The following is a 27,845-nucleotide window of genomic DNA, read 5'->3' as shown; positions in this document are numbered from 1 at the left end:
AGGGACGACGGCGAGGCCGGCAGGCGGCGGCCCAGCCCCGCCCGGCAGGGCCCTCCGAGGGCGCGGTCCCCGCGGGGCGGCGCGGCGGCGCCTCCGGGCGGCAGGTCTGGCGTCGCCCGCGGCGGTCACGTGCCCGGGAAGGCTCCCGCGGAGGGGTGCCCTGGACGGCGCGGCGGGTGGGGGACCCCGAGCGCCCTGGGGGGTCGGCATGGCCCAGCGCCCGCTCCCCGACGACCAGCCGGCTTCTCCGGACCGCGGCCCCGGCACCCGGGGAAGAAGGGACCTGGAGTCGTCGCGCAAAGCCGACCTGCAGGGGTGGCAGAGAGCGAGCCCCCCAGGGCGCCCACCCACAAGCCGCCCCGCTGTGGCGGGCTCCAAGGCTGCCCTGAACCGACTCGTGGAACTCTGTCCCCTGCAGCCACACACACAGATACACACACGAAAACTTCTGCTGGCTTCCTCCTCACCCTCCCCCAGAGGGAAAGTTCTGGGTCTTCAGAGCTGAACCCAGTCGTTCGACCCCAAATTAAAACATATCTGTTAACAGTGACCACAAACTCTGCCTGGAAATTCTGTTCCTTAGATGGAGGCTATTAACCATACAGTTGCTTTCCTGCTATTTCCTTCTGGCAAAAAGGAAAATCCCCAGTAAAAGTCAGGAGTGACTGAAAGAATTGCTACTATTGCTGCTTAGAGACGGAACAGAAAAACTTGAGGTCCCCGCCAATTTTCATTTCCTGATCACTTTAAACACCTCAGCATCTTTAAAATCTAGGTGGCATTTTATTGGTAATTTAAGGACTGTTAATACCAATGTTCAAAGTTCATTCTGTCTTATAGAGTTTATTTTCCTTAAAAAAATAGTCATTTCCTTAAGCTCATCCTAAAAAGCTTCATTTCTTTCCCCATAGCATACTGCACGAAGCACACCTGTCACATTAAGAGGCAGCTACAAGACAATCACCACGACACACTACTGCATCGTGCAATCTGAGGCAGAATATGCCCGTGTGTTTTCAAATATCTGAAATAGACTTTTAGGGTCAATACTTTCTTCTGAGGTGGGAAAGGCTCTTGTTTTCATAAAACTGGTTAACAAAAAAAAAAAAAGATTGTTACATACAGACACCTAGTAGTTTATGTGGAATTAAGTACATTATCAGTGAAATAAGCCCAAACTGAGTGACGCTGTGCAGGGCAAGAGCCAGCATTGTCCACGGAGGTAACTTTCCCCCAAACATGGTGTGTTTGTTTTAAAATGTTTTAATCCTTGCCCTGTAGTTGCCAAGAGTTCCATCTCTGCCATGGATGTGCACCTGTAGGAGGTCGGGGCTTTGAAGCAGTCGAGGGCTATGGGCCGCCAAGGGCCCTCCCACCCAGCTTCAGGAAAACCCCGGACGCCTGAAGTCCGATGGTTCAGGGCCTCAGCCAACATGAGCCCCAAAGCCGAGCTCTGTCGATGTCACCTGCTCCCGGGCGGACAGCCGTGTTCCTGGCAGTTTCGTGGGTTAGGCAGGACCCCTGGGCACAGGAGCCTGGAGTGGGAAATGTCCCAACTGCAGATTTTTTTTTTTTAACTTCCTTTCATTTTATGAAAACAACACAGGAACTGAATGCAAAATGGGTTTCAAACTAAAATGTATAGAATCGGGAAATACAGCTTTCTCAGTTGAGGGCAAATCATGCCTTATACGTACACAACACATGCCAAAATGTCCTTGCGGCGAGCACACTCACGGAAGACAAGGCCGGCAGTGTATCATAATGCAATGTGGAAACCGCAGGTGTGACCTCCTTTCTTTGAGTCTGAAGTGCACTCCTGCAGTGAACCTGGCTTCAGATCAGGCGAGGTGTGATCGTTTCTCAGTCTTACACTGTCTATGCCTGTCCGTCCACCTGCAACCCGGCCTGTAAGACGGTTTCTAAATTTAAGGGGAAATTTTAAAAGAAAATCTTTTGACAGTGGCCTTTCCAGCTTCCTCTGGCCCCAGGTTCAGGGTCAGCTGTTTTTTGACACTGTCCTGTCTGTTGTTCCCAACCTCATGCGGGCCAGGAAATTAACACAAGTTTGGGTTTAAGATGCTAAGAGAGATCAGCCTGAGTTCCAGGTTTCTCACTTAGACGCTAACACCCACACACTCCTGCTCCCGTGAGAGACGGAGGCATCTGGAAAGAGCAAAAAATTCTCGGGAATATGAGGTGGGCAGTAAGATATACAGAAAAGACAGAGTTTTTCCTCCCATTATCCCAAGGAGAAGAAAAAGTCAATGACCATATATAACCGTAAGGCATCAAGGGCCAGCTTAAAGTTCATCTGCTAACTGGTCCTGTTCTCAACGTGCAGACCGACCACCCTCCACCCCGACTTCTCATTCTCAATTCTGGACTTGTCGAAAACAGGTCTAAACAGCTCTATGCCTATTTTCTAGAGAGCTCAAAGGCTGAAGGCATTGTTTAGATTCAGGTGTCCTGAGACGCAGGTCAGTCCTCTGCAGAACGGGAGGGCCTCTATGAACCCTGGACACAAAGCAGAAGTGGAGGTTCCTGGCAGGCAGGTGCAACCTCTGGACAGAGATCCTGGAGGAGAAGCTTCCAAATGTTACCAAGAACTAGGAGTGTCCGGACCTGGAGAACGAGGGAGGGGCGCTCTCGGGTGCTGAGTGCAGAGAACACGCGTGTGAATGTACGTGCGTGGTGAGACGCGGTGGAGGCCTGGTTGCATCTTTGGACTGGAACCCTTACAGATGGGATCCGACCACCAAGAACACTCCCTGCGAGGTTTCTGGCGGGACGGCAACCCTGGGGCGCCTCTGGCACGGCTTTGGAATGCCAGCCCTCCGAGGTCACCGTTTTTTACAGGAGAGGAGGCTCTCCCAAGGAGGAAGGCGACTTTTATTTTAAAGTAGACAAGCAGTCCCCATGCCCCGGAGGCCTGCGAGCAATTCAGCAGGGTGGTGCGTTCCTGCTTTCTGAACCATCACCCGCCAACTTACCTGGGGTGCTTCAGTGAGGCAGGTGAGCAGCAGGTGACGGAAAGGAGGAACAGACCTAATGCAGAAATAAACAAGCATTAGTCTAGCCTCTGCCTCGCACCCTGATCCCCGCCCCGCCCCGCCCCGAGACGAAGCCACGAGAGTCCTCTAGAAGACTCAGAGCATCTGCTCTTAAACGGCTCCTTTCCCAAGGAGGAACAAGGTCTGTGTTGTGATGTGGGGCCTGAGATGCTGTTATTGCAACTTCATTTTGTCACTGCTTCTTTTCAAAGATTATCTGGAATGAATTGTTTCTTTTGTTTACCAGCCGACAAACGACCTCTGCTAATCTTATATTTTATCTCCCTAACATATGGAAAAGCTATTTATTCTAGCCAATCCCAATCAGGTGAAGAAAAGCCCATTTTATGGAAGAGTATATATCACTCGTCTGTTGATCATTAAAGATACGATCACCGGTGAAAACCCCCCGAAGGTGGCACATTTATGCTTCCGGGAACAGATGGGGACACGCATTTTCCTTGCAAATACTTTTGAAATTGCTCTACTGGTAGCAGTATAAAAATGATATACAGATGCCAGGGCCGGCCTGGCCAGGATGAGCGCGCCAGATTTACACAGGAAAGCCCTCGCGCGCGGCCTGTCAGTTTTGATTGACCTCCACTATAGCTCAGGAACTTGTTGACTAGGTAGGGAAACAGGGCAAATAATTCACTGCAGCAAGTCAGATAATTCACACGACCAATCGGTCTGCTTCACTTGCGCGCTGTGACATACGAGCCTTCCCCACAAAGACGCATCACTTCCCAGCCTGAGCAATATTCAACGTCAGGCAAGAAAAGGTATTAACGCCACACAAAAGGAGGCGGATGCCGCGGGAGCAGAAGTTGCCGTGGTAATGGACGGTAAACAGGTCCCGCTCTGCTCCAAGGCCTGGCCTACCAGCGCATCCAGGCCCCATTGTCATTATCATATTGATTAAAAAAAAAAAAAAGTTCATCATAGTGCAATTTTAGGTTTAACGCCAACGGCTCGGGAAAGAGCAAAGAATTATCCTACAAAAGCACAACATTCTTACCGCAGGGACGTTTCCCTGTTCCAGTTCATTGATGGAGTTGATTAAGTTTAAATGAAGCAGACACTGGATAAAAGTAAGGGTATTGACCACTGGGCACGGCGATCCCTGCTTGAAAGGACCTGAGACATGCAGAAAAGCAAGATTTGCTAAATGCTCTAATCTTCAATCAAATCTTACATCAATACAGACAAAGTTTGGTAATGAGAGATTCAATGAAGCATGCGGGAGAGAGAATTAATCCTCTTGGTCTAAACTGGCTTCAACTTTGAAGCTTGCTCCGAAGGAAAGACAGTTATCTAAATGCTAAATAAGAAACTTATTGTACTTTTCATGGCATGCTAATCTTTTGTCTATTTCATCTCTATTATGTGTATGCTCCTAGATTGCAGTTGTCATGGAGATTATATCAGGGGTTGGTGGTGAGAAGCCAGGCGAGGGGGTGGAAAAGACCCCCACGCGATCCACACCAGAGGCAGGAAAAGACCGCAGGAAGAAGCAGGCGGGCATCTAACCCCTCCGGGGCTCCTTCCACCAGACCCCGGCCCCACGCCAACCGGGCCAAGGGGGAGTCCGGGCCTCCCCGTGCCCTTGCAGGCGAGGTCCCCACAGCACGGCAGCTGTGGCGGGGGGGGGGGGGCAGGGGGGTTGGCAGGGGGGCAGGCACCCTTCCTACCCTGAACTCCTCTCCCCGAAGAGCTTCCGGCTTCTAGGCCAGAGGCTCCTCCTCCTCCTCGATGCCTCCCCTTCCCCCAGGGCCTAGGATACGCTGGGCTGTGAGGCTGACCAGAGAGGGAGCAGGGGAGGCGAGGGCTCGGACCCTCGCCAGCCCTACCAGGCAGGCTGAGCCTCGAAGCCAGGCTGAGTCAAGGAGAGGAAGGAGCCCCAGATCCAGAACAGCAGCCCCAGCAGCCCTGGCAGGGGGGGAAGCCACAGGGTCGCCCAGGGCTCTGGCGACCAAAGGGGACCCTGGGCCCTTTATGTGTTTTACAAAAGTTGCCAAATTAAGACGGGATTATAACTGCTCGCGTCCCGTCAGGGCTGAAAGGTTGGGAGCCTCAAATATGCCCCAGCAGTGTTGATGAAAAGCTTAAAAAGTAATAAAAGGGAGAGCAGAGCGAGGAAAGTAACATGTATAACTCTTATTAAAGAGAAGAGCCACGAAGAGGTTGTGAACTTGACTCACTGTTTGAACTTTAATTTGTTCATTAACAGGATTTGCCCCTCACTGCGAATGTTATTACTTCCCTGCCGCCCAGCAACAACTCGGGGCGTGATGAGAGCGTCTGGCAAAAGTTAAACGCCTGGTAATTAATTCATTTACTTGAAAAAGGAGGAAGAAGGAGAGCCGTCCCACTGCAGCAGAAGGCAGAGGGGCTGGCGGAGGGGCCCGGCGAAAACCTGCCCCGAGTCGCCCCCCAAGACTCAGGGGCCCCCACCCACCGGGGAGGGAAGACTTGGTCCCTGAGAGGCTCTATCAGCTAAGTTAACGCCAGGAGCAAGCACCCCGAAGACCTTCTGCCCACTGCCACCTGCCCCTGGTCTGAACTCTCTGGCCAGGGTTTCAGCAGGAGCCACGCTGGATGGTCTGTGAAGGTCGGATGGATACTAGAAATCCCCAAATACCATGTACTCAAAACATCTTTTGTTACAAGCGAGGAGATGTCTTTTTCTCCCCCTCTTCCTTCTCCCGTGACAGGTTTCCTCTGCAGTCTTCTGGAGGGTCAAGGAGTGTCAGCAGCCAGATCTAACCCGCGTGTGCGGGCACCTTGGTCAGCCTTACAACGTCATGCCCCCCCCGCCCCCCGCAGATGACCTCAATAAACTCTGGAGACGAAAAATGAAACACACGCCTCGGCCCTGCTCAGAAGCAACAGGCCTGGCTTTGCCTCTGACCTTGCGGGGCCAGCCTTTCCCTGAGTCACGTGCCCCCTTCCTGTGTTTGTCAACCATCCCACAGAGTCCCCTTACCTGAGCATCCTCCTTCCAAGGGAATCGATGCCGAGCCACATCGACCGTGACCCCTCAGACGCCCCAGGGCTCTGGGCACCATGTTGCCCCTGCAGCCAAATGAGAGCGACAGCAGCCAGAGTCCGGAAACGAGGGGCTGTCAGCGGTCCTTCCTATTTGAGATGTTTAAGGCCCACCGCTGAACAACAGGCAGTTTCAATTTCCTCACGTTTTAAAAACTGGCGTCCCTATAATCAGTGTGACTTTCCTTAGAAATACAATTACCTACCGCGCCTTCTCCCATCACCAAGCTGCTGGTGACAGAAAAAAGGGTGGTGAGGGGAGAATGAGAAACACCACCACCGATAGCCCCGGGAGCCAAACCCATCTCCTAGGTCTGTGCTTTTAATTAAATCACTTCCAATCCCCCAGGGAAGGGAGTATTTTCTCATCCAAATCACACTGTCACCAAATAAAGTCATCAAATTACCACTTTGCTGGCAGCAACCTCCCCATGTGACCCCATGCCACTTGGTACTACAACCCTAAGCTCCAACTCCAAACGGCCATACACGACCTATACGGCCTGAAAGCCAGGGACAGGCTCGCAGGCGAGGGCAGGGAGTTAAGCTGAAGTGCGGTCTACGGTTTATTTAGCATTAGGTTCCTTCCCGGCTTTTATACTCCGTGCGTCTTGGGGGTGGTCTGCTTTCTGGAGTTGTGGGTCTGTACCAATTCTCCTCCAGACACCTGCCGTTAACTGTTAGGCAGGAGTCTACAGACCAGACCAGACCACTCCCTTACTCCACACCGCTGAGCTCAAAGCTCTTCTGAGGAAAGACACTTTAGAGAGATCACCTCGACCTGGTCTGGTGCCCCTGCCACTGTCCTCACCGAGACCCTTCCCACTTTACCCAGGCACAAGTGAGTTCTCCTTCCCCCGGACAGCCTTCGGGGCGTCTCGAGACTGATTTATCCTAAACGCCCCCTTCACTCCAAAACCTTAAGAGCGCGGACAGCCTTGATCAGCCCACTGGGCTCCTCACACTGGCCCTGAAGCCTCCGCTCCACGCCACCCAGCGGCTCTCCCCGGCTGGTCTGGGCTCGATTTCCGCCAGCAGTCTACACAAGGTGAGACAGCTCTTCAGGAAGAAGGCTCCCCCACTGGCCCCGCAGCAACCGCGGGAACAGCCATGTAACCAAACACTGGTGAGATGCCAGCCACCATGTCAGGCATCACAGACAGTATCTCATTTCAGCCCTGCGTTTAATGAGATACGATGATACCCATCGCTCATTTCCTTCCTGCAATTTAATGATACGATGGTATCCATCGCGCGGGGCTGTAGAAGCTGAGACGAAAGACATTGCGGCCCTTGTCCAACCAAGGCCTCCAGGCAGAGACGGGATTCTCACACTCATCTATCTGGCTTAAAAACTGGCTTACTCTGCACTTGGCATGTTCCAGCCTGCTGCATACACGGTGTTCTCAGCACCCCTCCTGGCCATCGGGAGGCCTTCCCACCTCGACCAGACAGATCTGAACCCCACCCAGCCTGCAGACCTCGGAACGAAATTCCCACCTGTCTTCTGAGCTCTGTCGCAGCGCCCCCGTCCTGGCAGACTCTGCCTGGGCTGTTCCTTGAGTTTCCCTTCATTCGGTCCCTTCCAACCTCACGCTAAGCTGCTCCTTGAAGAGGGGAATCTGCCTTCTGTTTCTTGACTCCTCGCCCACGCTCCAGAGGCTAAGAACCTAGCTTCCCCTAGCGGAGCACAAGCCTCACCCACAACAACTCTAAGAAGGAGACCCCATTATTACTGCCATTTTGCAGATAAAGAAACTGGGGCTCAGGAGAGGTGATGCAACGTGCCAAGCCACTCAGCAATAACCAGAAGATCCGATATTCCAAGGGGCACGCATCACACGGCCTGCTCTGGAGCGGACACGCTGCACGGCTCCAACACGCTGCGCCTCCGCGGGGTGACCTTCTGAAGGATGCGCAGCCAACCTCCGGCAAACACCCTCCAAGCATGGCTTCGGGCAAGGGCACCGCTTTCCTCTTTTGGGGGGCGGACGAGAGTCTAACAGCCCCAAGACCCTCCGTTCTCCTCTCCTCTTGGGGAGCCACGGCCCTGCCGGCGGGGGCCGATGTCTGTGCTGGTCTCTCGGGCAGAGGGCCGGGCAGCCTCTGTGCCTTTTGAAGACACGGAGGGAAGTGAGAGGGAACGAAAGACACGGCTGCGAGGGTCGGGGCGCGGGCGGTCTCGGCAGCAGCGATGGGTTGCTGCCGTGGGGAGATGACAACGGCAAAGACACGCACACAGCCGACCCTTTAAGCCACATGCGGAACTCCGTCCAGCTTCTTCTTTTCTTCTACGACATGCAGGTGGCAACGGGCATGGAAAACCTCTCTAAGATAAGAACTTCTGGAGGCATAAGAACCAAGGCCTGCTAGTCTGGCTCCTCGTCCCACGTGGAGACTGTGCTTTTTGTGCCGATGCTGCAGATCTGGACGTGACAGGTTTCTTTCCCTCTAAGCGGTCTGTAGGAAACGGCCACGGGGACCGTCCTACAAGCCTGAGAGTGCGGGAACAATGCCTGCGCGGCCCACGCGTCTCCGGATCCGTGTGAAAACCCGCCCGTGCTCCGTTCCCCACGTCGGGTCTCCACCTTCATGGGCGCACTTTGGCTTCAGCGTCCAGACAGCGAAGGGCTGCAACGCTCAGGCTCGCCGACAGAACTCAGGCTGCGGCTGCGCGCAAAAGCCCGCCCACTCAGGTCACTTATAAAGCAAGTCCTGCCACTTGCTTCATCTCAGACAAGGCTGAAAACTACCCCTCGAAGTAGACTGGGTGGCTATTACTAGTACAGACCGTCTGTGCACAAGGAATAGACTAAAATTCGCTTCAAATAACACAACTGGTAGGTGATAAATCTGGTCCCCGCTCCTGGTCCCCCGAGGACCCTTTCTGCCCCGTGATTATTTCCCAAGTCTCAGTGCAAATTTCCTGCCTTTTCTATATTCTGGATCTACACGTGAATTCCGTCAGTCTAAAACCACGAGCTTCTCTTTCTGAAAGAGACAGGCCTCAACCTACGCCAACCTGACGTCTTCAATTATAACTACATGGGCCCCCAACCCTAAAGCTATAACACTGTATCAAAAAAAAGTTTTCTTTTTGGCATTTTAGGGCCGCTCCCATGGCATATGGAGGTTCCCAGGCCGGGGGTCGAATCGGAGCTGTAGCCACTGGCCTACACCACAGCCACAGCAACGCGGGATCCAAGCCGCATCTGTGACCTACACCACAGCTCACGGCAACGCTGGATCCTTAACCCTCCGAGTGAGGCCAGGGATCAAAATCACATCCTCATGGACATTAGTTGGGTTCGTTAACCACTGGGACACGACGGGAGCGCCTGAAAATTTAACATTTAGACCCAAACTAAGAACTATCCCGCTGGTTCTTAAATGCACAGAAGATGAGCAGGCGCGAGGGTTAGGCTGTCCATTTCAAAAGGAGGGACAGCATCGCTATTAACTTGTTTTTCCGCCACTGTCATCACCTATTGCGGGTCTGCTGGGGACCTGCTGCCCTCCTGCACTTGGAACATAAAATTTAGGAGCTTCCCTTGCTGTACAGTGGGGAAAAAAATAAATTAATAAAAAGCTTAAAGAAAACAACAACAACCATAAAACAACAAAAAGACAATCTACAGAGTATGAGAAAAGAGTTTCAAATGATGCAACCTACAAGGGCTTAATCTCCAAAATATGAAAAAAAAAAAAAACTTCATACAATTCAACAGCAAAAAAATAAAAAAACCCAATTACAAAATGGGCAGAGTCTGGTGCCTTAGACCACTGGGCCACCCTGATTGGGAACACAGAGTTAACAGATGCAGACTATTGCCTTCGGAATGGATAAGCAATGAGATCCTGCTGGGTAGCCCTGGGAACTATGTCTGGTCACTACAATGGAGCATGATAATGTGAGAAAAAGAATCCATACATGTATGTGTAACTGGGTCACCATGCTGTACAGTAGAAAATTGACAGAACACTGTAAACCAACTATAAGGAAAAAAATAAAAATCATTATATTAAAAAAAAAATTAGGAGCTGTTCCGTCTGCTAATAAACAGTCTTTGCCCCAGAAAAGACCTGGAATCTGCCCACTTTGTTCAGTGACCTTTCAGTGGGGTCTGTAACCGGTGTCCAGGGCCCGGCAGGTCCCCCTCTCCTTTCTGAGCGATAACCAAACTCATCAAAGCAGACAAAACTCGAATTTCCAGACCTTGTAAGTGTCGACAGCTCAAACGTGGTTCATCTCCACATCCAGTCCAACTCTGGGGGGAAGGACAGGAGCACGTTTGGTGACCGGGGACAACTGCGCCGTTTGTTTGCCCGCTGACCCTCCCTCGACAAGTGCGGCGGCGTTTGCAACCTTCGGCCACAGCAGGAAGGCTCTTTCATCTCTGTCCTCTGGCCTCGATCTCTCCTGACCATTGCAGCCTGGATCGCTGCTCATCACCAATGGTCCCACGGCCCTCTACGTAACACCAAAGGTATGAGACCCGAGTTTTTAGAAATACTCCTACTCAGCTCATTACATTCTTTCTGCTTCTCCTGGTTCTCTGTACCGTCTCAGCTGGAGTTGAAGCTGAATTATTTGATGGTTTTTTGGAAACTACTTCTAAATGCGTCCCTCAAATGACTTTAATTCTGATTCAAAGGCCACATGATTCAGACGGGCTTCCTCCTTCCATCTCCCTCTCTCTCTTTTCCTTGAGTGTCTTTCCCCCTTCTGGTCTCGACTATCACAAGAGTTTGAGTTCACTGCATACGGAGCTTCACGACACGCATCATGATTTTTTTGGCACAGCATACAGCGTATGTATTTTGCACAGTATATATACAGCGTAGAGTTAGCTTACAGCAGTACACAGCAGTCCCACTGCGTATTTACGGTGGGGTCCCTACAAATGACCAATGTGTCAGTCCACAGCTTAGACTTCACCTTTCAGGTGAAGGATCACTGAAGTTTTTGATAACGGTGACGGCTTTGTTCACTAAATAGAATACAGATCAGATGTAATTTCTTGAGTATGGTTCCTTTATATTTCAAGGAATGTGGAGCAGCGAATCTATAGAACTTTACAGGGCAATCCTGATTTTAGGCCATGACATCTCGGATTTTTCCCACCCAGTCCCATTTTCTAGACCTTAACAGCTTTTGTAACCACAGCAGCCAAAGTGAACTCTCATAAAATCCAGATCAACCAAATTGTTGACAGTACAGCTTTCTGAAATAAGACGTCTCTATACTGCATATACCAGTAGACTAGAGACGCATGAGACTGTTAAATAGCAATTTACTGATAATCAAAGAGACTCTATACGCTCCACACGCACCTTATTTCAATGGTGCTGCCTTCGTTTGAGCGATGATTGTAAAATGACTTTAGAACTAATTTTAAAGCTACTCTCGGAGGCTAATCGTCTTTCCCATTGTTTTGACCCAAAATTATATTATCTGACTTGATCACCTACCTTACTCTTCCAGGCACAAAATGTTTTTGGAGGAAGATGCCTTCCCACCCCCAGGGCTTTTTAGCGAGATGTGCTGTGGGTTTTGAAGAGTGCCCAAATGAAGAGCTCCAAATAGGTTTGAGCGGCGGCAGCAGTGGGAGCATCACTGCAGTAAGTGAGCGACGTCCTAGGTGACTAGCGGTGAGGACGCACTCAGATGGGCACATGACCTCTGACACGGTGGACTGCGTTAGTTCACACTCATTTCTTGGCTACCTGGTTTCAGTTCCCACAGCACAATATTAGGGCTAAGGATAAAGTCATTCTCACCGTCTTCCACTCCTGCACTTCACAAAATGTCACGTTCTCGCTCTCTTTTTTTTCCTGCTTTTTAGGGCCAAATCCATGGCATATGGAGGTTCCCAGGCTAGGGGTCCAATCGGAGCTATAGCTGCCGGCCTACGCCACAGCCACAGCAGTGCAGGATCCGAGCCACGTCTTCGACCTACACCACAGCTCATGGCAACGCTGGATCCTTAACCCACTGAGCAAGGGCAGGGACCGAACCCGCAACCTCGTGGTTCTTAGTTGGATTCAGTTCCACTGCGGCTCGACGGGAACTCCCAAAACGTTACCATTCTTTAGATGCATCTTGGAGACGTCACACAAAAATGTCTGGATGGTCGAGGATCTGGGCACTGATTAGACTGATTTCAAGTTTTATCCAAGAAAAATGTAAAACTACAAACAACTGCAACAAACATATTGGCTATATTTTGCTACTTTTATCAAGCTGATGAAAATGCATTTTAAACAGGTATACTTGTGACTACTTGGGATGTGTCTGCCTGACTTAAATGTAAGCAGTTCTTTCTTCAGACTGGGGAAAAAAGGGTATGCAGTTTTGATGTGACCTAAGAATACAGGGCTTTGCTCCCATAAAACCAGCCAGTCCAGCACACCACCTAACAAGTAGGACCTTCTAAGAAAAATTTGATCTGCTGAAATTATTAAAAGAACATCATAAACCCAGGCAAGTCCTTTAAATGTTGTTTTGAAAGTCTCAAGGAGAAAAAAAACATGGTACTGCAAAGAGGACCGGGTTGGAGAAACCTTTGATTTCTAATTGTTCCTCCCTTAGCTCGCTGCTGCTGGAGAGCAGTCAATTCAGTCTTCCATTTGTACAAATGAAAGGCCACAGTTTTTAACGTGTTCATACTATTCCTTGAGCCAGAAGAAGATACACATACTTCCCACATCTTAGTTCCATTTCCACAATTATGTATTAAATGCCTACAGGCACGGCGTTGAATGGCCAAGTGAAGGATCTATAACAGATAAGGAATAAAGTTAGTGAATGAATGAGCAGGGGCCAAGAACCCTCTCCTGGGTGAACACCTGCAGAGTCCATCTTACAACTAACTTCCGCGGGAGTGGTCCCTGCAAATACAGCTTCCAACCATCACATAATATCAAGCCTAAAGTATCTGCTTAGATTAGGCTCACCTTAGATTTCATAAGTCATTCGTTAGGGCCCTGGCCATACTGTTGAACCTCAGCACTTGCTTCATGGGACTCCTGGTATAAGCAGCCTTTTCAACACTGGTGGGTAAGGAGTGACCATTAAGACTGCAGTTCTGGAGTTCCCGTCATGGCGCAGTGGTTAACGAATCCGACTAGGAACCATGAGGTTGTGGGTTCGGTCCCTGCCCTTGCTCAGTGGGTTAACGATCCGGCGTTGCCGTGAGCTGTGGTGTAGGTTGCAGACGCGGCTCAGATCCCGCGTTGCTGTGGCTCTGGCGTAGGCCAGCGGCTACAGCTCCGATTCAACCCCTAGCCTGGGAACCTCCATATGCCTCGGGAGCGGCCCAAGAAATAGCAACAACAACAACGACAAAAAAAAAAAAAAAAAAAAAAGACTGCAGTTCTACAGAAAATTGACCGGATTTCCCTACCTCAGGGAACTGATCCTTTCAGCCATCCGGCATGTGTGCCATAAGCATCAGGTCTCTCATTCAAGCTGGCAAGTGATTATCTTCATAAAAGAGCCATAAACGTAACCAGCCTGCTCACTAATCCAACTCTTCCAGTTTTAGAAGATGTTTGGTCTCATAAAGGGAGCTCTATCACTGGCCTATAGGGACTCTTTTGGGGGGTAGAATATGTAACACATCATCCTTTTCGCAACGGGACTAAAACAAAACCCTCCTCCTTCCTATGGGGACTTTCTTGAGTACATAGATAAATACCTACAAAATGATAAATGCTCCTATCCCTCTTTCAGCATGTTGAAAGATGTCAACCAAACACAAAATATTTTTGGTGTGTGAATTAAAACGCCTCTTACTGCTGGTCTCAGACGTTTCCTTGGAAGACGGTGTGTCGAGAACGGGTGGATATATTGCCTGTCCTCCAGACTGACATCGCACTTGCTAAGAGCTTGGTATGATGATTGCTGTCAACATCGCCTGCGTGGAAACATCCGTGCCCTCCACTGACATAATTTATTAGCGTGACAGAAGCCTAAAGAACTAAGGACACCGCCAAGCCTGACTTGGAGCACATGGTGTTGGCGCACATGGTGTTGGGGGGGGGCGCTCCTGCGTGTGAACGGAGGGTCTGCATCCTTCCTACGAGTTCACTTAGGGAGGGTGAGAGTGGCCTGGACGTCCGGTGGGCGGGGGAGGGGACAGACAAGCAAGTGCCCGCGACAGGAGGAGGAAAACGCTGTTTTGCCAAAGTCGAGTCCCATGCAGGGGTTGGTGTCTCTCCTCGGTGACCCCCGCTCGACGGCACGCACTTTGCGGGGGACGAGCTGGGAGCGAGGGCCGGAGGGCGCCGCGGTCACGGAGGCGGGCGGGCGGGCGGGCAGGGGACGCGACCCAACGGCGCGGGAACCGCAGGTGGGCTCGGCGGGGCCTGGGAGGAGCGCTCCCGCCCGCGTCCCCGCAGGGCGCACAGGCGGGCGCACAGGCCGCCGCCCCCGACCCCGCCGCTTCCACCGCGCGCGTCCCGCCGCCCCCGCCACCTCGCGGCCGGCGACCCTCGGCCTCCCCGCGCGCGCCTCCCGGACTGCGGCGTGGGAACCGGAGCTGCCGCAGCCCCAGCTGCACACAAAGCCCCCGACGGGGCCGCAGCGCCTCGCCACCCCGGCTCCGGGAGCGCAGAGCGCGGGCTCCGCGTCCCCGCGTCCTCCTGCGGGGCAGCCCCGCCGAGCGGAAGCCTCGAGCGGGAGGGGCGACCCCGCGACGCGAGCACCCCCGCCCCCTGCAGGGCCCCGGCCCGACCGAGACCCTCACCTCCAGGGAACAGGCGCTGCCGCCTGGGGGCGGAGGGGAGCGCGTGGGGGGTACTCACGCCGGGCTGGGCCGCGCCGCGCAGGGACCTCGCGGGGAAGGACGCGTGGGCTCGCGCCGGGGAGCGCCCGCGCCGCCGCCGCCGCCGCCTCGGAAGGGAGGCCTCTACCGTCCGGCCCTGGACCTGCAACCGCCGCGCTCGGGAGCGCGCGCCGCCGCCGGCGGCCCCGCCCACAGGCTGGCCGGCCCCGCCCTCGGGCCCCGCCCCGCCCTCGGGCCCCGCCCACAGGCCGGCCCCCGCCTCGCCCCTCGCTCCGGCCTCCTTTCCCCCGCCGGCTCCCTCCCCTCCCCTCCGCCCCGCGGGGGCAGTCGGCTCCGCGGAGAACAACGCGGCGCGACGTGGAAATCCTTCCACCAAAGTGAGCTGTGATATCCTTTTGATGGCTATAATTTATTCCAAATCGTCCCTGGACTGAAACGATCAATTAGCAGCCTGAAACGCACTGTGAAGTAAATTGTCACACTCTCTATTACAGGATGGTTATCATATATTTATAAGGTGTGTTTTCTGCAATCAGAACCAACAAGGTGTTGAGTGATCAGTCATAAACGCACTTTTTCAAAAAGAGCGGGAGAGAAGCGCCAGCCTGGGGGTGGGGAGCATCCTTTCGACAGCTCTCCCCTCTCCCACCCTCCGGCAAGGCTAACATTTCTAAGCCAACTCTCTCGGCCGCTCGCGGCGCCCGGAGCTGCATCCCTGTGAGCTGCAGGGAGATGTGCAGCCCCGAGAGGAGACGTGTCCTTATTGTGAAATACAGATCGGGCGTGAGGCTCATACACTCTTTCTGTCCTCACTCCCAACCTGGAAAATCAGGTCTTACTCTGCCTCTGAGCTGCTAGCAGAATGTCTGCGTCCTATACTTGCCTCTTTTCTTCAAGTCTCAGGGTGCTGTCCTCCTCTCCCTGCTATTTAGGTGTGGTATACTGTAGAGAGTATGCTAGGGTGATAAAAGTTTGCCCACGGAGAGAACTCTGCATTCTGAATTGGAATCTCTGCCAGAAGGCTTCTCTCATTCGTAAATGACATGGCACAAAGTACTGAGAAAGGCATGAGAAATGCTCCTCCAGTCTCAGAGGCTGTCTGGCCTGGACCGAGGCACGGAGACAGCGTTGTTTTCCTTACGGACCTCCTCCCAAACTGTATGAATGTACATCCAGAACTTTCGGGCTTCCCCTAACAAACCATCATCACGTTGTCAGCTACAACCACCCATCCGTCATTTTTAAGAGGGATTCTGGTATGTATCCAGTTAACAGTCCTTTTGCCTGAAAAACATAGCTGTAGAGCCCAGCCTCCTGACTGCTATGAGGAAAGCTGAGCAGCCAGAAGTCGGGCTCTGGGGCGATACCCTGGGAGGTGGGGTCAGATACACGGTTTACGCTGCCTTCTTCCTAGGTCAACGGTCCCTATGATTTCGGCATGGCAGGGCCACGTTGTTCTCCCCGAAAGCAAAGGAGCTGGGGACCCTCGCCTCATCTGGGTACCAGCATAGCAAAGAGCCAGACCCAGAACCTTCACCTTGTACTTTCCAAAGTTATTGATTAACGGCATTAATCTGTTGTTGTTGTTTTGGTCTTTTTAGGGCCACACCCGGGGCATATGGAGGTTCCCAGGCTAGGGGTCAAAGTGAACCTACAGCTGCTGGCCTACACCACAGTCGCAGCAATGCCAGACCCTTAACCCACTGAGTGAGGCCGGGGATTGAACCTGCGTCCTCATGGATGCTAGTTGGGCTTGTTATCGCTGAGCCACACCAGGAACTTCCGCATTTTAGCCAGTATTTATTAAGCATTTACTTCATGCCAGGCACTGTGAATTAAATTATATGCCTTATCTCATTTCCTCCTATCAACCAACTTATGGGGAAGCGTCTTTATTTTACCAAAAGAAAAGTGAGCTTTGGCAAGATGAAGTAATTTATCCAAGGTCACACTTCTAGTAAGTGATGCTCTCAAACCCAGGTCAGTCTCCAAAGCCCATGCTGTTTACCCCAACAAGATACTACCTCAAAAATTTCATATTCTGATGTAAGATTTTTCCACCAACAAGATTTTAATGGAGCTGATGATACAGTGAGAGTGGTGACTTCTGGGAGAAGAACGAAAGAGTGGTTCTTTACAAAGGAGATACTGCAGATGACACACTCACACCCCGCCTGGGAAATTACCCTTTCTCTGCTTTACCTCCCTATATCCCATCATCTTTTTCAGAGTTAGACCTGCCATCTGGTGTCTACCCAAGGTCAGTGATGACTGCTAAGCTTGGGGTGGAGGTGGGGGGTAGGGTGCATGCAGCAGACCCCAGGGAAAGCAGAACTCCCCGGGGAGGGGCCTTAAGTAGGAGCCAGAGCTGGCCAGAGGCCCTCGTCCCAGGCCCCCGGCTCTGAGAATGAAACATTGCTTCCTAATGGACTTTAAATTACTAACATTGCTAAACTCTCCCTTAATAGACTTGTAAAGATCTGCTTGCTACCTTTTTCCCCCTTCATGTAGAATTTGTAATCAAGAGCCCAATTTTGTCATTTGGAAATACTAATTATCTAATCACGCCATGCTGCACAACGTACTTGTCTGCCCAATTAGCTAGGACAATTATTAAAATTCAGAGGCCTAATTATGTCTCAATTTAATGCTGGCAAACTTGCATACAGAGCAGTAATTAAAATCCTCTCTTTCCCTCTGCCTGTAGGGCAGGGGATGATTAGGCCCTGTCAGGGGGTGTGCTGAACTAAACCAGTCAAGCGTATTGTGCAACATGACCCCGCATTGTTAAGTGTGTCAACATATTAACCTGAATTCCCTTCAGCCCCCACATAATCACATTTGGTGGAGGAGTAAAGGAGCTAAAACATGAAGCATTTTATTAAAAAAACATAAATTCTTTTTAATTAATGCTCTGAGAGGGCTGATGAATTTCATACTTCCAAGTGCTGGAAGACATAAGACTGGTTCATCTAATTACTAGCAAATTTGCTCTTGTTAAAACTACCTTTTTTAAAAACCCATTTAAAGAAAATGATTTTTTAGGTGGTGTAATAAAAAAAGAAAAAAAAAAAAAAAAGACCCTAGCTAGTTGGCTTCCAGTGATACGGTTGATTATCAGTTCTGTTTGATGATGAACACGAGTGAACGCTGACTTCCAAAAGAATCAGGCCCAAGACTGGAGGCGTTTTTTAAAAAGGCTAGAAAATTTAATACTTGAAAGATGTTACTAAAAGTGAAACATTAAAAATCATAATATTGAAACAAATTCAAAATATTTATCTTTTGAGCTCATAAGCTTGATGTCTGAAATAAAACCAGAGTGAGGAGACCAGAGCACCGCACAAATTCACGATGCTTTGGAAGCCCCTCAGCACGCAGGAACCCAGACAATGTGGGTCTGCTCGGCTGGCATCTCAGTCCTCTTCTCTGCAAACGAAGGGGAGCCACCAGACCCATTATGACTTCAGTGCTGTCCTCTGCATTCCGGCTTTCTCTCATGATGAATCCATGAGAGAGGATTCGTGGGTTCATCTTGAAGAAGAAAAGCATTCCATCTTGACCAAAAAGGATTTATTCTGAAGAAGGCCTTCTTTTAGTTGCTTTCAAATCTACTGCATGGATAGCTTCCAGAATGCAATACACACACACACACAGTTATTGGGCAAAGCTCATCTCATTTGATCTCGTTTTGAAACCTCATGACAGCCTTGCAACACAGTAGGTAAGGCAAGCATGTCTCCATTTTTTTCATGGGGGGCAGTTAAGACATGTGTCCACGCTGACCACGCTACACGGCCACTTGCTAATTATGGGCAGAGCAAGACTAGAACTCAGTTCACCTGGCTGCCCACTGCATGGACAGAGGGCTGTGGATGCGACACCAATGAGAGAGGCTTGGTTTAGTAAACGCTCTCCAGTTGGGATCCGGGTATAGACAGGGCTATGAATAAGAAGGCCACAGGGGGACAGCCAGGTACCGGCCCCAGAGGATCTTCTGTCCTTCAGTCGCAATGTATCTGCGACGTGTTTAGTCACATTTGTTCATACTTGGTGCCTCTTTGAGTCTTCTATTTGCCGAGTATGTATCATTCCATCCCAATCAGTGGCGGTGGAAGTAGCGTCGCTTCCTCCCACTTGCCCTGGGTCCAACGTGGGATAGAAGATGGTGTTTGGGGACGGGGGTGGCTGGTCCGTGTCCTCTTCCTAACAAAGGCCGTGACCACGGATGATCTCTACTGGAGATTGGCTGGAGCCAGGAGAGGCCCTTAGGCCCCCTGTGCCATAAAACCAGGGGCAGACCCTCCCCCTGGCCTCCCACGGCGTGTGCCCTACGTCTTGAAAATGGCCTTGCTCCGAGTCTCTTTGGATGGCAAACTCAAGTGCAAATCTGTGTTCTGACTTGTTCCCGTGGCTGTCAGCATGTTTTCCTCTTGTCAGCAGCAATTGACTGGTCAGGCTCACCCCTGTACAGCAATTGTAACAGCTCATTGACAGACTAGTGACCCAGCTGGACCTGATAATGGAAAACTATTGATTTTTGTGGGCGCCACGAATCTAAAATGAACGACCGTTGTAATGTCATCAATTGTCTCGGACGCCGATAACCCAGAGGGAAAAAGTTGCAGGGATTGGTTGTATTTCCTGACAATGGTGTTTCAAAATCACACTGCGTAGGTGGAAGAAGAAGCCCATTTCTTGGGGGGGGGGTTCCTTAAATGACCCCAATTAGTCCACCAGGGCTTCAATATCTAGCCTTGCATGTGCGAGAACGTGGGAGTTAGCGTTTGCCAATCAGCCAACTGGGACCTGATGTACCATTTAGAAAAGACGCTTTGGAAAGAAAGTGTTCTAAGGGTTGATGCGCAGAAGGGGAGCTCACAGAAAAGAAGACGGTTCCGATGAGCCAAAACAGACGGGCTCTCAAAGAGTCTTGACGTATGAAATTGTGACAGAACGCTTCGACTGCTTCTGCTTACCCATGTTGACTTGTTTTGGAGTTTCTGGGAAGTAGAGCTCAAAGAATGTACAGGTGCCTCGGATGGGTGTTGAAGAAAATCACTATTTAGTTTTGTTGTTCAAACCCTCTTCTTTGACCATCTCAAAACTCTCCAACAGTGCTCATCACAGCCTCTGAAACAAGAGCTGTTTCTTCTGGAGCCAAATGAGCAATGGGTTGGAGCAAATTCTGCCCCGTAGACAAGTCCAGAAAACGCTGTATGAGAACTCAGTGCTGAGTTATAGCTAGACTGTCTGCCCATGGCCTCTGCTGAAGGGGACTTGGCTTAAAGAAAGAAAAAGAAAAAAAGAGGGAAGACTCTTGATCTCGGCTGCCAAGCTGATCCATTTCGTTCACCATCCACGTGTAGTGAGAACATCATCGCCCATGGGCCGGATCCAATCCACACATTCTCACAAGACGTTCTGAGCGGAGACCATCAAACAGCACAGAGAGAGCAGGGGCGCTTCCCCAGCCATCTCTCTGCTCAAACAGAGCTGGCTAGAGAGCCGTCTCCGTGAGCGGCTGGAAAGAGAGGACCCGGAGGTGACAGAGGTGACAAGTCCATGGGTGGCGGGGCCCCCACTCACAGGACAGTGCTAGCCTCACACTCTCCCGTAAAGATCCCTTGATGGCCTTGGAGTAGCTTCATCCCTTTACACACTGTATTTCTTGTTCCCTAGGGCTGTCCAAACCCACGCTGCTGAGAGGTCAGCTGCCTATTAGTAAAGATACGCAAGGTTGGGACCGGAACAAAATCAAGCTAGAACTGAAAAAAAGAAAAAAAGTACTGGCCTTTGGACATTATTAGGTACAGAACACTTGGTGCAGAGAACGCAGGAGTGGCCTGAGTCTGCGACGTGCCTTATGGCCCAGCCAAGGTGTCCGCAGCTAAAGGTCAGGGGCCAGGCCTTACAACGCTTTGGGGTTCTCCGTAGTGGCTGCCACAAGGTCTTGCATGTCACAGACACAAGAGTCACTGAATGAAGAAGCAGAAAAGTGACTTTTAAGGAGGAGAAAATAGCTGAGATCGATGGTTTCCACATGCCTGTCTGCAGGCTCGTGCCAGTCCGCAAAGGGCTTTCAGCCGTCCGTGATAAATACGTGGACAGGAGTTCCCGGCGCGGCTCGTGGAAATGAACCTGACTAGCATCCATGAGGATGCAGGTTCGATCCCTGGCCTCGCTCAGTGGGTTAAGGATCTGGTGTGCTATGAGCTGTGGTGTAGGTCACAGGCATGGCTCAGATCCTGCGTTGCTGTGGCTGTGGTGTAGGGCGGTGGCTACAGCTCCAACTGGACCCCTAGCCAGGGGTCCAGTATATGTTCATATGTATGAACAAAACCAAGTTCATGCGATTTTACGAAGCAAATTTAATCTTTCAGAAATTCCAAGATTATATCCTTTTGCTATACTCAATGTCATTTCTTTTTTATAAATAATGATGACAGCAAGTGAAAGATGCTCAGTTAATATCGTCACTTGACAAGGCCAGATAAAAAGTGGGCAAAATCATGCTTTGGTCCCAGTATCTTAAAAAAAATTACTCTCCTATAAAAGCCAAAAAAAATAAGTGACCTTAAACAGACTTTTCATGAACCTTATTAAAATTAAAAGTTACAGTCATATGACCGTCAATACATAGAAATATTTGTGGGTTTTTTTTTTTTGAACCTCAGTTTTTTCATTTTTTCAGATTCCACATAACGGGTCCCTGAGGGCTTAATTCTTTTTAAAAAAATCTTTATTGTAGTAGAGTTGACTTACAATCTTGTGTTAGTTTCAGGTAGACAGCAACGTGAATTTGCTATACATATACATACAGTGCTTTTCAGGTTCTTTTTTCTTCTCCCTTACACGCTATTACACAGTATTGAATAGATTACCCTGTGCTACATGGTAGGTCCGAGTAACTTATCTAGTTTATACACAGCAGTGTGTTTATGTTAATTCCAGCCGCCTCATTTATGAAATGTTTGTGATTAAGACACAGAGCAGCAGCTGTGCTGAGCAGGGCCACACCGGACTAAGATCGAGTCATCTGGAATTTCTTTTAGGTTTTTCATCTAGGTCCCATCTTTACAAACCAGTTACAGATTTTTCAGCCCAGATTTCTGATGGGACTGAAATGCTGAAAGCTGTGATCTTAGTCACCAGGATTTGAACTGTGAGACAATCTTTTCTGACCACTCGATTTTTACCTCCAGCTCTGCGCAACGTGGGTTCTGTTGCCAGCAGCAGTTCCACAGTAATGATGCCATTTGGAAGAAAAACAGTGATTTTGCATCTTTGGTCTTTAATTTGATTTATAAAGTACACATTTAAATTCATACTATGTGGTTTGCTCTGCTTTGTAGCTTGTACTGTGAATTTAAATGTAGTAAACATCTCCCCTCCATAACCAATCATAAGATTCTAATATTTCTTAATAGAGGATTAATAGCTCTGGGTCCAGTATCACCTCTATTTTAACCTCTTCCTCCTCTATCTTTGAGAATGCTTTAGGCTGCAAATAAAATTTATTTTACAAAACAGAAGGGCAAAAACCTAAAACATCTCACCGTTTCTCCATTTGTGACCACACAGGTGCACCTCGAGGGCACTATGCTAAGTGAAATGAGCCAGAGACAAAGACAAATACTGTATCATAATCTCACTTAGATGTGGAATCTAAAACCCCTGAACTCCGAGCCACAGAGAACAGACTGGTGGTTGCCGGAGATGGCGGGGAGGGAGTGGGAGAAACAGGTGAAAGTGGTCGAAAGGTATAAACCTGCAGGTATACGATATATAAGTTCTGGGGATGCAGTGGACAGCACAGCAACTAGAGTAGCAATATCGTATTGTATATCTGAAAATCGCTAAGAAATTAAATCTTAAGTGTTCTCACCACAAGAACATTTTTGTGACTATGGGAGGTGCCAGATGTTAATTTATCACACTGTGGTAATAATGTCACCACATGCACCTATAGCAAGTATTATGTTGTATGCCTTACACGCATACAATGTCATATGTCAACTGCACGGCCTTAAGATGGGGGAAGGGGCATGTTGTGGCTCCAGGGGTGATTGATTTAGTATCTCAGTAATATCATCGGGACAGACTTTGGCCGTCTCAGCATACTGGCCGGTCTTTTTTTTTGTCCTTCCTGCATAGTGGCAAGACGGCCATACGACGCCAGGAGTCGCATGCACATGATAACATCCAGCATCGGAAAGGGGACACTCCTCTGTTGTGTCCCCTTCTGAGACCCGTGGAGCACTTTCCCAGAAGCCCTGCTTCTGGCTTGACCTTAAACCTCATGCCGAGCTGTGCAGAGTCCTATTTCTAAATGAGTCCCTGACGAGAGGAGCAGATTTGTCGCGACTGGATTATTAAATGTCTGCATCCTTCCTCTGAGAGTAGAGAAGGGCACAGCCTCCCCTGAAGGATACCAATCCTGAAAATAAATTACCTGCAAGAATATTAAGTTGCTATTAACAAGGGAAGAAAAATGGACACATGAAATTTCTAGAATCGCTGTTTTGATGACACTCCCTCTTAGAAGCCAGCAGTCGTGTAAGAAGTTCAAATACCCCGAGGACAGTTCAAATACCATGAGGAAGCCTGAGCCACTCGGAGAAATACTGAGGCACCAGTTCAGTGAGGGAGACCTTCTTGGACCTTCCAGCTCAGTTCAGGCGGATGCGGCCAAGAGAACAACCCAACACAGAGGAGCAGAACTGCTCAGCCAAGTGCTGCCCACACAGTCTCGAGAGAGCAAGTGGCTGTGATATTCAGCATCTGAGATGTGGACGCTTTGCTACACAGCAGCATATAAAAAGGACACCCCACAAAGTAATATTGAGAACAGAGAAGTTGTTCAAATCTAAAGACACAGACGAGTTGAAACTAAACGATGGAAGAAGATATACCATGAAGAGAGCACAGACACGAAAACCAGAATTACTGCATTAATATTGCCAGAGGTAACGAGTAATATTTTATCATGATAAAAGGGTCAGTTCATCAGAAAGACACTGCAGTTATATGTGAACATGTATATCTGAATCAGAGTTTTGAAATACATTAAGTGAAAACTGACAGAACGAAAGAAATAGATAACCCAGAGTTATGATTAAAGATTTTAATGCCCCCCCAACTAGAACCCCCCAAATCATTGAGAATATAGAAGGGCCGACCAACACCATCAACCGTCTCAATGTGGTTGACATTTATGGAACGTTATACCCCAAACTGCAGAATACACATTATTTTCAAGAGCACATAAAATGTTCACTAAGACCATAGGATAGCCCATAGAATGTCTCCATGAAGTTCAAATACACTGAAATCATACAAAGTATATTTTCTGACCACATAGGAATGAAATTAGAAATCAATAAGATATTTTTAAAAGCCCCCAAATATTTGGAAGCTGAATAACATATATATATATTTTTTGTACCTTTTTAAAGCCGCCCTGTGGCATACAGAAGTTCCCAGGCTAGGGGCTGAATAAAAGCTGCAGCTGCCAGCGCACACCACAGTCACAGCAACACCAGATCCGAGCTGCATCTGGGACCTCCACTGCAGCTTGTGCTAACGCCGGATCCATAACCTACTGAGCTAGGCCAGGGATCGAACTGGAATCCTTGTGGATACTACGTGGGTTCTTAACCCACTAAGCCACAATGGAAACTCCCAAATAACTCATTTCTAATAACCCATGGGTCAAAGAAAAAATTACAAGGAAAATGAGAAAATATTTTGAACAGAATGATAATGAAAAAAGATCAAAAATCAATTATCTAAGTTTCTCTGTTAAGAAACTTAGGAAAAGATGAGCAAATTTAATCTAAAGGAAGCATTTTTTATTTAGGAAATAGTAAAGACAAAAGCAGAAATCAGTAACCTAGAAAATAGGGAGTTCCCGTTGTGGCTCAGCGGTAATGAACCTAACTAGTATCCATGAGCACACGGTTTTGATCCCTGGCCTTGCTCAGTGGGTTAAGGATCCACCGTTGCTGTGAGCTGTGGTATAGGTTGCAGACACAGCTTGGATCTGCTCGGATATGGCACAGGCTGGCAGCTACAGCTTCGATTCATCCCCTAGCTTGGGAACTGCAGTATGCTGCAGGTGCGGCCCTAAAAAGACCAAAAGTGAGTAAATACATAAATAAATAAAATAGCAAATAGAAAAGAGAAAATTAACAAGCCAACTTTCTGCTCTTGGAAAAGATAAATAAAATCGATAAACCACTAGCTAAGCTGATGAAGAAAAAAGAAGACACAAATATAAAATGTGAGGAATGAAAGAGGGGCTGTCACTCTAGATCCTACAAACATCAAAAGGATAATAATGAGGAAACATTAGAAACAACGTTTATGTCTTTATTTCGACAACATAAAGGAAACAAATTTCTTAAAAAACAAAATTTATCAAAACTGATGCATAATAAGAAAGAATATCTGAATAATCCCCTATCTATCCAAGAAATTGAATTCGCTATTAAAATAAACCTCCTGTCTCTGTTGGTGTCACTGGTGATTCCCATCACGTCTTGAAACAGAAGAGAAATCTTCAGACTCCTTGTAGAAGACCAGCATAATGTCAATACCAATATCTTAAATTCATTAGAAAGAAAATGGCAGACTAGATATCCCCTAGAAACATAGATGCAAAACTCTTTAAAAATATTGACAACTTAAATTCAGCAATATATACACAGGATGCACAATGTTACAATTAAGTGAAGTTTATCCCCGGGAATTCAAAGTTGGCCTGTCATCTGAAAAATCAATGTAATTAAGCACATTAACAAAATAAATGGGAAAAACCATTTGAACATCTCAACACACAGAAAAATCATTTGATACAATTCGATACCCATTCATAATAGAAATTTTCGGCCAATTATGGGAACTGCGATATTGTGATAGAATAAGAAATATCTATTTTGGCTTTTGTCCATGGTTCCTAGCAAAGAACACTTGTATTTTCCTACGTGATAAGAGCTATAAGGTCATCTTTTGTTACAATATTGAGAGCCAATTTCTTTTTTTTATTAAAATTTTTTTCTACGGAGTTCCTGTTGTGGCTCAGTGGGTTAAGAACTCAACTGGTAACCATGAGGACTCAGGTTCAATCCCTGACCTCACTCAGTGGGTTAAGGGTCCGGTGTTGCCATGAGCTGCAGTGTAGGTCGCATGTGCAGCTTGGATCCGGTGTTGCCGGCTGTGGTGTAGGCAGCAGCTGCAGCTCTGATTCGATCCAAAGCCTGCGAACTCCATATAACCACAGGTGTGGCCCTAAAAGAAACTTTTTTTTTCCTATCATAATGGACATACAAATTATATCAGTTACAGGTGTATAGTACAACTGGAACTCCTTTTTCTTTTATTTCTACATACCAGCCGCAAACAACTGGAAAGTGAAATACAAAACCAAATTCCATTTCAACAGCATCAAATAACATACAATGTAGGAATAAATTTAATAAAATGCATGTGAGACCTCTGTTTACAAACTACTAAAAATTGATGAGTGAAATTAAATAAGACCTGGATAAAGAGATATTTCTCAGTTATGGATTAGAAGTTTCAATGGTTTCAAGATGTCAGTTCTCCCCAAATTGATCTCTAGAGTTAATGTAACAGCATGACGCCAGCAGACTTTTCAAATAGAAATGGATATTCAAAATAGACATTGATAGCAGATTCTAAAAGACATATGAAAATGCAAAGAGGAGTTCCCGTCGTGGCGCAGTGGTTAACGAATCTGACTAGGAACCATGAGGTTGCGGGTTCGGTCCCTGCCCTTGCTCAGTGGGTTAAGGATCTGGCATTGCCGTGAGCTGTGGTGTAGGCTGCAGATGCGGCTCGGATCCCACGTTGCTGTGGCTCTGGCATAGGCCGGTGGCTACAGCTCCAATTCGACCCCTAGCCTGGGAACCTCCATATGCTGCGGGAGCTGCCCAAGAAATAGCAAAAAAAAGACAAAAAAAAAAAAAAAAAAAAAAAAAAAAGAAAATGCAAAGGACCGAAAGTATCCAAAACAATCTTGAAAAAGAATGAAACTGGCAGCCTCAAATTATCTGATTTGGTGACTTACTTACTATAAAGCGCTATGAATCAAGGACAATATGGTATGACCATAAGCACATACAGTTAAACTGAAGAGAGTTTTAAAAACAGAACCACATATATAAGACTATTTGCTTTTCAAAGTTTGCAAGGCGATTCAATGGAGAAAAATAGTCTTTTTAATACATTAGTTCCCTAGAGGAGAAGCTGGTTCCAGAGCTGAAGCAGGAGTAGTCAAAGAGCTTACGGGTGCGATAGACTCCCGTGTGGTCCAGGGGTAGGAGGGACTGTCGCCTTCCTCCTGTCTGTGTCCTCTGCCCCCAGCGGAATCCAAGCATCCCTGCCCTTTACGCCAAAGCCCTTGCGGCCTCGGGGAAGACAGCCTGGGCGAAGGTAAGGCTATTTCTGCAGGGCCAGGCACGAGTTGTGAGGTGTTGGAAGGGACCCAGACAAAACCTGTGCTTACCTCGCAAATTCTTCTCTTGCACGGCCTTTTCATAAATTGTGGGTAAAAATTCACACAGCACGAAATGTATCATCTAGAGCATTCTAAGCCTACAGTCCAGTGGCATTAATGTTGTGTAACTATCACCTCTATCCATTCCCAGAACTTTTTTCACCTTGCACCACTGAAACTCTGTACCAACCATAACCCCTTCCTCCATCTCCCAGCAACCACCGTCCTTCTCTCTGCCCCCATGAACCATTTAAGCGGAATCACACAGGTGTTGTCTTTTTGTGACTGGCTTATTCCACTTAGCATGTCTTCCATGTGTAGCTTGTGTCAGGATCGCCTTCCTTTTTAAGGCTAAATAACATTCATAAATATATTTTATTTATCTCTTTCTCCATCCATGGACACTTGGGTTGCTTCCACCTCTTATTTTGT

The 27,845-nt window shown here is 48.7% G+C and overlaps 1 long non-coding RNA gene across 4 annotated transcripts in view; it reads right to left on the bottom strand.

Moving 5' to 3' along the window:
• LOC100621315 overlaps positions 1 to 15,019 on the bottom strand; it is an 85,441-nt gene extending 70,422 nt beyond the window's left edge. For 2 of the 4 annotated variants that reach the window (XR_002343626.1, XR_001303471.2), the window contains exons 1-2: positions 14,852 to 15,019; positions 2,994 to 3,048 (exon numbers count right to left, since the gene is read on the bottom strand). This is a non-coding gene — a long non-coding RNA (uncharacterized LOC100621315). Of the gene's footprint in view, positions 1 to 2,993; positions 3,049 to 4,071; positions 4,617 to 14,851 lie in introns of those variants that run through there. The other 2 variants (XR_002343627.1, XR_002343628.1) reach the window with 2 other exon arrangements.

The sequence above is a fragment of the Sus scrofa genome, chromosome 4 (assembly GCF_000003025.6).
Source record: "Sus scrofa isolate TJ Tabasco breed Duroc chromosome 4, Sscrofa11.1, whole genome shotgun sequence".
In the NCBI taxonomy this organism is placed as follows: domain Eukaryota; kingdom Metazoa; phylum Chordata; class Mammalia; order Artiodactyla; family Suidae; genus Sus; species Sus scrofa.
This window is presented reverse-complemented; position numbering and strand designations above follow the sequence as displayed.